Below are 12,407 nucleotides of genomic sequence, written 5' to 3' on the forward strand. Positions count from 1 at the left end.
GCCCCTATACAGAGTCAATCTTATTTCACTCTTAAGGATACCCAGGGAACAGAGCCAGTACCAAACACAAGGGGAAGGGGACTGCTGTAGAGTCATTTGCAGAGGTGGTCCCTGAATTCATACACGTACCAAATGTTACCAAATATTATTTTAGCTCAGGGTTTCTCAACCTCTACACTACTGATATTGTTAAAGAAAAAATATTCTGACACTTGCTAAACCAGTAAGGAAGATTTTATTCAGGATTATCGCAATGGATGTCCACTGTTGCAATAGGGGAGAGCGATCAGGTTCAACTCTAAACACTACAAAGACAGCTGGGAACTTATACTAACAATCAGAGTGAGGGGGTCAGGAGATGGAAAATTACTAAGACAAGACATCAAGGGTCGGGGGATTCTTACCAAACTGACCTAACAGGAGTCTTGCTGAACACAGGCCAGGGTGATCAGACATCAAGGGTGGGGGATAGGAATTTGATCAGATATCAAGGGTGATCTGGTATGGAAAGCTGGCGGTGCTGGGGTTCACTAAACTGACTCGGCAGAATTCTTGCTAAAACTGGGCTAGGCAGGCCAAAGACAGGATGCGGGCCAAGGCTGAGTGAGGCCTAAACAAGAAGGCTTGGAGGCGCCCAACTAAAGTTTGGGAAGGAAAGAGTCTTTGTCAACATCTTGGATCAGTTAAATCTTTGTCTTGAGAGGCCATTCTGTGCATCTGAGGATGTTTAGCAGCACCTCTGGCCTCTACCTACTGATTGTCAGTAGCACCTCCAACCCCCTCCACTCCCTCCCGCCCCCAGGTTGTGACAATCAAAACTGTCTTGAGACATTGAAACCACTGCTTTAGACCAAAGGTTAGCAAACATTTTCTGTAAAGGGCCAGATAGTAAATATTTTCGGCTTCGAAGAATACATATACATATTCTTCTTTGTCTTTTTTCAACCGTTTAAAAATGTATGAACTATTCTTAGCTGGTGGATCATAAAAAAATGCAGCAGGCCAGATTTGCTCATTGGTTGCCAAGCTCTACCTCAGACTAAATACCACTTTCCAAGTAGATACAGACAGTATACATATAGTATTATATTCAACAAAATACAGATTTAGTTAAACTATGATTTGGGCCTTGGTAACTTTCTATCAATATTATTTTCTCAAAGGAGGAAGAACAGAATTAGAGGCAGAATCTTGTGGCAGTCCACATATGTTTTTACGTTAGAAAAGTAAGCTAATTCACAATAGCCTGGGGAAAACTGCTCAAAATGCTCCTGCAAATCTGCCCTTTCCCCTCTAAACACAGCCCAAACCTTGCATTTCCATCCCTTGGTCTTCAAATCCCCAACTATATAGCATTGATTTAGGAGTTTGCTTTTGTTGGTGTTTTTTAACTGACACTACTTTGGTTTCTGTTTAACATGTTTTTTCATACTCTCTCTCTCTTCATCTAACATTCTGGAATGCATCTCTAAAATTAATCTATCCCAGGCTACAGTGTCTATGAATATGAAGTAGGTCACTGGAACACCTTATCTTGCTTAAGGGTCAGTTACATGAACCCCCATGTGCCACAATCCTCTCAGCTTTTGCCTCTAGAAACAAATATGTACTCATATATTAACAGGATTACCCTGGAAATGATGACATGCTAAAAATGACCCTAGGACTATCTAAAGGTTATACTACAATCCAGCTACTGAATGTGAGAATTTAAGCTATGTGGTACTCTTGTTTTTAACAGTTACAACAAATACCACGGAGAAGAAAAAAAAAAAAAAAAAAAGACCCAGAACCTTGTATATTTCAATTTACTAGATTCCATTAGGCAAGGTCTAAATTACTAGGAAAAATGGAGAAAATATCTCTGAACAAATGCAGTAAAACATGTCTAACCTCATAGGATATATCTGCCATGTGTTCATTCTTCTTTGATAAAACATCAACATTAAAATGTCTCCTTTGGGAGCTCCCTGGCGGTCCAATGGTTAGAACTTGGTGCTTTCACTGCAGGGGGCATGGGTTCAATCCCTGGTGGGGGAACTAACATCCAACAAGCTGAGCGGTGTGGCCAAAAAAAAATTTTTTTTAATTCTCCTTTGATGCTGACTCTCTAAATAGCAAAGCAGAAGCTTACCATATTCTTTTTTCTTTGGCCACACTGCACAGTTTTCGGGATCTTAGTTCCCCGACCAGGGATCGAATCCATGCCATCAGCAGTGAAAGCGTGGAATCCTGACCACTGGACCACAGGGGAATTCCCAGAAGGCATAGTCTTTATTTTCAAATTAATTTATTTTCAAATCATAAAAACAATATATAGCCATTGCAGTATATAGAGCCATTGCAATATATAGCCAACAATATATAGAGAGAGAAAATATAAAGATAGTAAAAATCACTCAAAGCACCACCATGAGATAAACTATTTTTAAAGCTTTAATATATTTCTTCCTAGTCTTTTTTCTATACTTTCGAATAATTTCATAAATCTTACTAAGTCGGAAGCATAATATATGTGTGTTTATACACACACTTGGCAAAAGATTTCAACAAATAAGAGATCTATATTTTTAATGTCTTCTGCTCATTCTTTTATAAATCTATCATAAAAACCCAGAAATCTAGGGACTTCCCTGGTGGTCCAGTGGTTAAGAATCCACACTTCCATTACAGGGGTCGTGGGTTCGATCCCTGGTCAGGGAACTAAGATCCCACATGCTATGTGGCATGGTCAGAAAATAAATAAATAAAAGTAAAATAAAATAAAAACAGAAATCTAAACAAAGTTATGTAAAAATGTACTGAGTCTTTCATTGAAGATTATTTCTAAGAGTGAAAAACTGCTACAAGCAAAGTGTTCAATAATAAGAGAAGGATTAAATACATACGGGACATCCCTATAATGGAATAAAGGATAACTATTAAAATTGGATTTTTTTTTAAGAATTTAATGACTTGAAATTAAATCTTGATTCCTGCTCCTTCCATTTAATTTTACATCCTGAACATTTTCCCAAGTCATTAAATTTTCAAAAAAATCTAATTTATAAAATTTAGATTTTCGATTTCTTAATATCATTGCCAATGTTCTAGCAATTTACACTCCCACCAGCAGATTCTAGGGTACATCTCAATGAGCCTTTAAGAAGGTATACTCTTAAATCAACAAGCGCAAATACCTTGAAAAAACAATAATGATTCATGAAAGTAATTATTTAGATTTTTTAGATGCTTGTAATTAAATCTCCTAAAACATCCAAAAAAGTTGCTAATTTTATGTAAAGTGGCTAGAAACAAAAAGCTGTAAGACTCCTTTCAAATCCACATTTTATATATATACATTTTGTTAAGTGCTGACGTACTGTTCTGCAAATTACTTACTAAAACTGCCTGTGACCACTTAAGAGGAAATCATCCTAAGCTGTGTGGCAGCTTCTAGTTACCACTCAAAAAGAAGCAACCGAAACAGACAATTAAAACAAAGTTTGGTGAGTCATATGGTAGGGAAAGAATGGCATGCTATGACATCATATAAGAAGAAGCATTTAATCCAACCTGTTGGTTGGAAGGCAAATGGATCAGACAAGGCTTTCCAGGTGAAACGAAATCTAAGCTGAGTCCTGAATATGGAGATGAAGGTGTTAGCCAGGCAAATGGGGCAGTGAGGGAAGAGTACTCCAGGAAGAGGGAAGAGCATATGCAAAGGCCCAGAGGAAGCAGAGAGAACGTGACATATTACAGGGAGTGCAAGTAGTTTACTACGGCTGGAGCACAGAACTGGAGTGGGAGAGCACGCTTCTTAGGGGCCCCAAAATTACAGATGTCCTCCCTCTCTGGCCAGACCAGACTCTGGACTTTTTTGTATTGTTCTTTTATTAAAATAAATAGAAATTAAGGACCAAAAGAGGCAAAGACTCTTCCCAGCTCTCTTCCTTATGGCGAGATTCTTCAAATGGTGGGATTGTCCTGTTCCTCCAAATTGGTGGGGCTTGCTCAACAATGAAGTAGATAATAGAGGGTTTGCCCAACACTGGATGACCAATCGAGGAGGGTTAGTCTGGCAGATGCAACTGTCATGATGAGATTTACTGCTAGGAAGAATAACACTCTGGCAGTAATATAAAGAAATGGATGGAAAGAGGACACCATTATAACAGTGGGGGCAAACGATGAAGGAGGTCCAGACTAGAATACTTATGATGGAATGCAGAGAAATGGAAGTGTGCTTTGAAGAGAGACTAAGTAGGTGGACTGCAGAAGGCTGAGCCGACGTCCAGGACAAGGGGAAGGGTAATGCTAGATGTCTGGCTTGGGCCACTGAGAAAGGAAGGCAGCAGAGCACAATGATTAAGATTCCTCGCTCTGGGATTCCATCTCTACCAGATAATGGTTTTGTGACCTTGGGAAAGTTACTTAAACTCCATGTGCTTCAGTTTCTGCATCTGTATAGTGGGAATAATAGTAAAATCTATCTCAAAGGATTTTGTGAGGAGTTACACGGAAGTTCTCAGAACAGGACCTGGCACGTAGAAGATGCTGGATAAGTATTAGCCATGTAAAGGGTGATGGTGATGCCATTCGCCAAGATGGAGAACACGAGAGGAAGTGCAGATTCCAGGGGAGAAGAATGATGAGTTCAAGCTCGGATATGTTAACCTAATCTGCCTGCAGGACATCCAGGAGGCAGCCGATGACATGGGGCTACAGCTCAGAGGAGAGTTGTGAGTGTCAGATGCTACTTTATAAAGGGTGGTGCTAAGGAGACATCTGAGCAAGGACCTGGCAGACAGGAAGAAGCAGGCCCCAAGGGGACAGCGCATAGTGAGATGTGGAGAAAAGAACTCGGGCAGTCCCTAGGGAACACCGACATTCAAAGGATAGGCAGAGGGAAACAGACTGGGAAGGAGCAGTCACAGAGACAAGAGGAAGACTCACAAAAAATCATTCTAATAAAGCTGTACCATAAAAACTAAAGAAACAAAAACATGAATGACAGTGAGATAAGGGCGACATACCATCGTGCACAGGGAATCAGCTGAGAGATTGGAAATCAAGGGTAGGGACAAAAAGATCTCAATAAAAAATAGTATTCCCTAAGAACCAGCATTTACAGTTTATTAAATTTTTTTTATAAATTACCTAGAAGAACCACATAGTGAAATCTCCAAGTTTATAAGACGCAGAGAGTTCTTTTAGTGAGCGGACTGCCTTACCAATGAGAATAAGCCTGCGAAAAATCTCATATAGTAATCTGAGTAGCCAAGAAAGAATCACATTTTTCAAGGAAAGAAAGCAGAACATAATGGTTTCACTGAAAAATAATGCAAACTGCATTTTGAAAATAAAGTTCTGGCCCTGAAGCTTTCAGTTACTGAACACAAAAAGGCCACTTTAAATCACATCACTTTGGGGCTTAGAGGAAACAGAGATAGCCATTGGTCCAGATCGTAGATATGGGAACTGTTCAGGAAATCTTGCTGAAAAGCAGATAACTCAGTCATCCAAGACCACTGAGTCAGAATCTCAGGGTATGAGGTTAGGAAAAATGTACCACTTTCTGAAATTTTTTAAACAAGCTTACCAGACAATTCACGTGCACGCCAACATTTGGGAAGCCCTGATCTGCCTGAGCAGGAGACCAAGGGCTAAAGAAAATGAATGGCTTGGACAACAGCACACAGCTAACGAGAGCATCTAGAGCAGTTCTCAAACTCTAACACGCATCAGAGTCATCCAGAGGGCTTGCTAAATACAAATTTTTGAGCTCTACTCTCAGAGTTTCTGATTCAGCCCAAGAATTCACATTTCTAACAAGCGTCCAGGTGAGGCTGCTGCTGCTCACCTGGGGACCACACTTTGCAAACCTCTGGTCTGGACTAGTCATTAGAGACTCTTCTCTGAGTACATCAACTCAACGCAGCCTGGACCCTTAAAGAAAAGGCAGGGTATTTCAGGAATGATGCTGAAAATGAAAGAGAAAAACATGACAAAATATAAACTTCATACATGTATTCTAAGCCCTTCTGGTCAATTGGAAGAGACATAGAAAGCTGGAAAAGACCCAGACTAAGCTAGAATGAAATTATAAGGGTCAGGGAACATGAGAAGAGACAAAAATGACTGAATAAATAAAAAGACTAAATTCACAAAACAAGGTAGAGACAGGTCATGATTTTTAAAATCCGTAAAATTATGAAAAGATATGTGCAGAATGAACAAATTTCAGAATGACAGCATTAGGCAGCTGGTTTGATTATTTGACTGTAAGAAGGTGTTTTTAAGTATCTTTTTTGTGTTATTTACTCAGAACATCCCAAAACAGTCTTGAGGCTAAATTTTAATTCAAAACAACTTTTGAAAATGGTTTCCCACTGGTCCCACACAAAGCCAGGGAAGCCACAGAGAAACATTCCTCACTCACCACCTCAGTTCTGCATGACTCAGACATTCTGGTATTACATTAGAAAGAACAGCATTCCAAGGCTACTCTAACTGCTCCTCTTTTCTCATATAGACAGCCCTTAGCCCTGAAACACTACATTCAAATATAGAATTCTCTCAACAGCTCAGAATATCTGTAATTGCCTCTGTCTACCTGCTATTTGTCTCACTGTTCTGAGAACACATCCAAAATCCATAACGATGAATCCCACTGACAGCATCTCCTCAGGACTGTCGTGCACATTTTACATCATATTGTCTTCACCTCTTTTCAAACCCATTTTCCACTTGTGGTTCTTACTGTGCTACCTCTAGTATCCGCTGTCATTTCCTCCAAAGAAATACACCTAAGTGTTAGATCCTTTCATTATCCATTTTACTCCTACACCCAGCTAAGCTGCTCCCTCTACCTTCTAAGTATCCTTGCCCAGGCTTTCCTCTTTGTTACATATATTTGCTTTTGTACTCTCCCCACCCAACTCCCAACACCCTCCTGTCTTCCCCAAAACAACCTCACTTCCAAAGGCACAATATCTGGTTTTGACCTTTTCAAAGCCAGTGTAAATATCATTCTGCCAACACATATACTGCTATTTAGAGCTAAGAGGCAAAAACAGGATCCAAGTAACTTCTGCTACCCAGACAGATGAATGGTTCAAGCTGGCTTAGGTTTTTCCCAGGATTCATTACAGGCTATTCTTTATCATAAGAATGTCGATTCTGCTTATGGCCTTGAAACTAAAGCTTCCTAAGACATTAGAGGATCTCTCACTGGCCAAGCCCTATAACAGGACACAGACACAGACAGACATACACACACACACACACACACACACACCCCTACCTGAAGACCAAAACTCAGAGTTTACCATCATCAAATTCCAAATATAATAAGTCATTGCTCACCAAATAACTAACATAAAACTTAAACATAGGCTCTATGCTTACCTACAATTATTAAATCTCAGTCTAAGGTGAGCTTCAAATCTATGCAATACCGTTTTGTTTCTGAAATATATTCTTAATTAGAAGCAAGAGACTTTATGGGAATTACTACATAGATCCAACAGTGACATTATGACTGTCTGTTTGTCCTTTCCTTATCCTAAACTGTCTTTAAAAATACAAACTTCACTGCAATAGTGTTGGGAAGACCAGATATGCACATGCAAAGGAATGAATTTGGACCTTTACTCTACACCATATACAAAAATTAACTCAAAATGAATCAAAGACCTAAAATAAGACTTAAAACTATGAAACTCTTAGAAGAAAACATAGGGGAAATGCTTCATGATACTAGACTCAGTAATGATTTCCTGGATAAGACACCAAAAGCATAGACAACAAAAGTGAAAACAGACAAATTGGACTACATCAAAATTTAAAACTTCTGTGCATCAAAGGACATAATTAACAGAGTAAAAAGGCAGCCTACAGAATGGGAGGAAATATTTGTAAACCATACATCTGATAAAGGGTTAATACCCAGAATATGTAAAGAACTCCTACAACTCAACAACAAAAAGACAAATTACCCAATTAGAACATGGGCAAAGGACACTGACTAAACATTTTTCCAAAGAAGATATACAAATGGCTAACAAGCATATGAAAAGATGTTTAAAGTTACTAACCATTATGGAAATGCAAATCAAAACCATGAGATATCATCTCACACACATCAGGATGGCTACTATCAAAAACAAAACAAAACAAAAAAACAGTGTTGGTGAGGATATGGAGAAACTGGAATGCTTGTGTACTATTGGTAGGAATACAAAATGGTGTAGCTGCTGTGGAAAACATTATGGTCGTTCTTCAAAAAAATTAAAAATAGAATTACCATATGATCCAGCTATTCCACTTCTAGATATATACCCAAAATAGCTGAAAGCAGGAATTCAAACAGATATTTATATACCCATGTACAAGTAGCATTATTCATAATAGCCAAAAGGTTGAAGCAACCCAAATGTCCATCAATGAATGAATGGATGCACGAAATGTGGTGTGTATGTGTATTCATGTGTGTGTGTATGTGTGCGTGTGGGTATAATGGAATATTATTCAGCCTTAAAAAGGAAGGAAATTCTAACACATTCTACAACATGGATGAACCCTGAGGACATTACTCTAAGTGAAATAAGCCTGTCACAGGAAGACAAACACTGTATGAATCCACTTCCATGAGGTATCTAGAAGAGTTAAATTCATAGAGACAGAAAGTAGAATGGTGGTTGCCAGGGGCTGGGGGAGGGGAGAATGGGGAGTTGTTTAATGGGTACAGAATTTCAGTTTTGCAAGATGAAAACATTCTGGAAATTGGTTGCACAATAATGTGAATATACTTAACAATACTGGAACTATACACTTAAAAATGGTTAAAATGGTAAATTTTGTGTTGTGTATTTTAACACAATTTTTTAAGTATAAACTTAATGAAATATTTTCTTGTAATAGACTTAACTTATAAATCTATAGTCACATTTTTATCTTACATAAAGTGTATTATCTCTTAATATTAACATGCACAGAATGCTATAATATTGTATATATCTTTGAAAGTAAAGGTATAGTCTGTAGAATTGAAAATATCTAAAAAATAACACACTTTATACACAAAGCTTACATTCTGTAAAATTAATAACTTTATAGGAAGGGTTACTAAAGAATGTACATGGTAATGAAAATAACATGCTATCAAAGTCTAGTACTTAATGTTAATACTCCATTTCATTTGGGGTATTCAAAGAGCTTCATAAAATCTCAGAGCACTATAAAGAAAGGATTTCACCTGTTTGAATGATAAATTGCACAGCAAAGCTTTCATCACAATGTTTACTGAAAAATGCTTGACTGGATGCTAGAGTAGCATAGCACAGACTCCAGGGGCCTCTAATACCTACCTGTGGTGCTCCAAGGACAATGGTGTTTCAAGGACAAAGGACGACCCTGCCTGAAAAAGTTTCAACGTCACACCCCCTACCGGACTCTTAATCGCCCTCCCCACCAAGTTGCGGTGGTTACAAAATTCCTGAGGCCACCTGGGCAACGCCCACCTGGGCGACGGGACCTGTCCCAAATAAGGAAAGGCATCTGCCCTGTCCCACTTCCACCCTGTAGAAGGAAGGTATATGTGCCTCAACCAATCAGTAAACGAAATTTTCACCTTGGACCGTTCCTTTATTTTCTGGCTATAAAAACTGATCAATAGCACATGTTTGGGCTCGACTCTCCCAGACTACTAGGAAGTCGGCCCGCTGTTCTGGCAGTGAACCTGCTCTCTAATAAATTCTATCTTCTTTACATTCTGCCTTGTGTCTGGAAATTCTTTTCCAACCTGCGTTCGGACCACGACACTACCCCATTACTCTTTACCCTCCATCTGAATAAGGTATCTGACGTATGACTTACTGGCAAATTAAGAAGATATTTCATAAAGATATTTCAAAAAACTTAGTATTCGGCATCTAGAGGTTAAAAAACAGATTTATCCATTTGCATCCAATGAAAAATATATCCATTTTGAATTTAGACATAAAGTTCAAAGTATAGTTTTATTCAGTTACATTCTTAATTTGATCTAATAATAAGCTATTTGAGAACATAATCCTGTGTCACAACAGTATACTAAAAATGCTGGCACTGTTTTATTCAAAGCAAAAATCAAGGTGATTACAACACCTTTAAAACCAAAAACACAAAGATTAGGTAGAAGTATGCTTTTATTGCATTGGGGGGTGTCAATCTTGGGTGGTATTTACTTGTAAAATGCAGATTCCCAAACCCTTCCCCCTAGCACTCTGATTCAGATTCTGATACACTAGATGGGGGCCTACTAATTTGAATTTTCAATGTGCTTTTTAACAAGCACTCTAACAATGTTTTGAGAAACAATGCAAAACACACCTCTAATAAGATGCTAATTACAGTGCCTTAGAGGTATACCTTATAAGGAAGTTAACTCTCATCTTATTCAACCTGATAAACATAGGAATCCTTTCTACAATACTGACAGATAGACTGATCAATTTTAATAAGAAAGAATACCAATATTTACATACAAATAAATAGCATATGCTTCTCTGTAAACTACAAGTCTAATCACTTATTTTAACAAGACTACCATTGTTTGAAACTTAAGAGTCACCTCTTTCTAGAATTAACTTTCAATACAGTGTATAAGCCTTCAAACACATATACAAATTATAAAAAGAGAAACTGGTTTCATTACGTTATTGCTCCTGATCAAAATTAGAACTCCCCAGATTCCGTAGCTCTGAAGACATTTAGATTACTTCCCAAATACACCCTCACAGGGTTGAGATTTGCCACCACAGAAAATAGGATGTTTAGATACATGTATATGTATGGCCGAGTCGCTTTGCTGTGCACCTGAAACTATCACAACATTGTTAATCGGCTATACTCCAATATAGTTTAAAAAGAAAGAAAATAGGGGCTTCCCTGGTGGCAGAGTGGTTAAGAATCCGCCTGCCAATGCAGCGGACACGGGTTCGAGCCCTGGTCCGGGAAGATCCCACATGCCGTGGAGCAACTAAGCCCGTGCGCCACAACTACTGAGCCTGCGCTCTAGAGCCTGCGAGCCACAACTACTGAGCCCACACACCTAGAGCCCGTGCTCCGCAACAAGAGAAGCCACCGCAATGAGAAGCCCGCGCACCACAATGGAGAGTAGCCCCCCGCTCGCTGCAACTAGGGAAAGCCCGCGTGCAGCAACGAAGACCCAACGCAGCCAAAAATTAATTAATTAATTAATTAATCAATTAATTTGTTTTTAAAAAAAAAAAGAAAGGAAATAGGATGTTTAAAAGAATGCTACCAGAGGGTCAAGATGCAGTTCCCAAAGAAAAAATGTTTAAATGTTTTGAGAAGAGGAGAGAGTGTAGCCTCTCAGAAACACTGCTTTGAACAAGATAATGTTCACCTCTGTGGACAGGTAATGTTGCCTGCCATTCCAGTAAACAAAGAATGTTGCTGCCATTCTAGTAAACAAGGACCAAGCCATCAGCCGCTGCAGCATCCCACCCCACCCCCACTGATGGTACGCCTGAGGGGAATTCAGGATAGAGAAAAACAGGAAGCATTTTGTGCTTTGGATACTGGCCCTAGATAGTTAAGATGCATATCTAGGGAATAATTCCATTCAGCCCAGATTCTTACATCTTCCCATACATAGAAAAGCACTAAAATCATTAACTTGCAATGTCTGTTTTTGTGATTAGCAGTTATCTTTTGATGTTCAACTACATTTTTTTTCCAGCCCAGTACGCCTGTACATCCTGGCTCCTCCCTAAACTCTCTGGAGCAGCTCCTCAGAGCTATCTGAGAGGCTGTCTCCTGGCCTATAGTCCTCAGTAAGGTCCCCAAATAAAACTTAACTCGAAACTTCCAGGTTGTGCATTTTTCTTCTGTCAACACTTGCATGTGTCAATTCAAGTACGCTTACTTTTTTTTTAAGTTTATTACTGAACATTACTGAACACATCTCAATAGTGATACGAAAAGACGACATTACCTGTGAGTGCTCTCTTCACCAGCCTTCTGCTAGGTTGCATTTGCTCACTTCACTCTATCAGAGGGGCAGAAAAGATTTCTCCAACACTTGGCACTGCTGGCAACTCCCAGAAGAAGACTTCCAAAATCTACAGAAAGGAATAAAAAAAAAAAAAAAGCCCCAGAATCACTGATAAACTGCAAAAAACCCAATCTAAATTTCTCCAGTTTTTCTCCCCCATATTTACCACCATTTGTTGTACACTGAGTGGGTTCTCCTCAGATTGCACTTATTACTAAAAAAAAGTTATAAACAAGGGACCTCCCTGGTAGTCCAGTGGTTGAGGCTCCACACTCCCAGTGGCAGGGGGGTGGGGGAGTGGGGAGGTGGCAGGGTTTGACCCCTGGTCGGGGAGCTGGATCCCGGGTGCCCCAGCTAGGAGCCT

General features: G+C 39.2%; 1 protein-coding gene across 1 annotated transcript in view; it reads right to left on the reverse strand.

The window, feature by feature from the left end:
* FHIP1A (FHF complex subunit HOOK interacting protein 1A) overlaps positions 1-12,407 on the reverse strand; it is a 262,975-nt gene that overhangs the window by 172,333 nt on the left and 78,235 nt on the right. The window contains exon 2 of the mRNA XM_061192540.1: positions 11,984-12,110. The gene's annotated coding sequence lies outside the window, so the exon portion shown is untranslated. The remainder of the gene's footprint in view (positions 1-11,983; positions 12,111-12,407) is intronic.

This window comes from Eubalaena glacialis, chromosome 5 (assembly GCF_028564815.1).
Source record: "Eubalaena glacialis isolate mEubGla1 chromosome 5, mEubGla1.1.hap2.+ XY, whole genome shotgun sequence".
NCBI lineage: Eukaryota > Metazoa > Chordata > Mammalia > Artiodactyla > Balaenidae > Eubalaena > Eubalaena glacialis.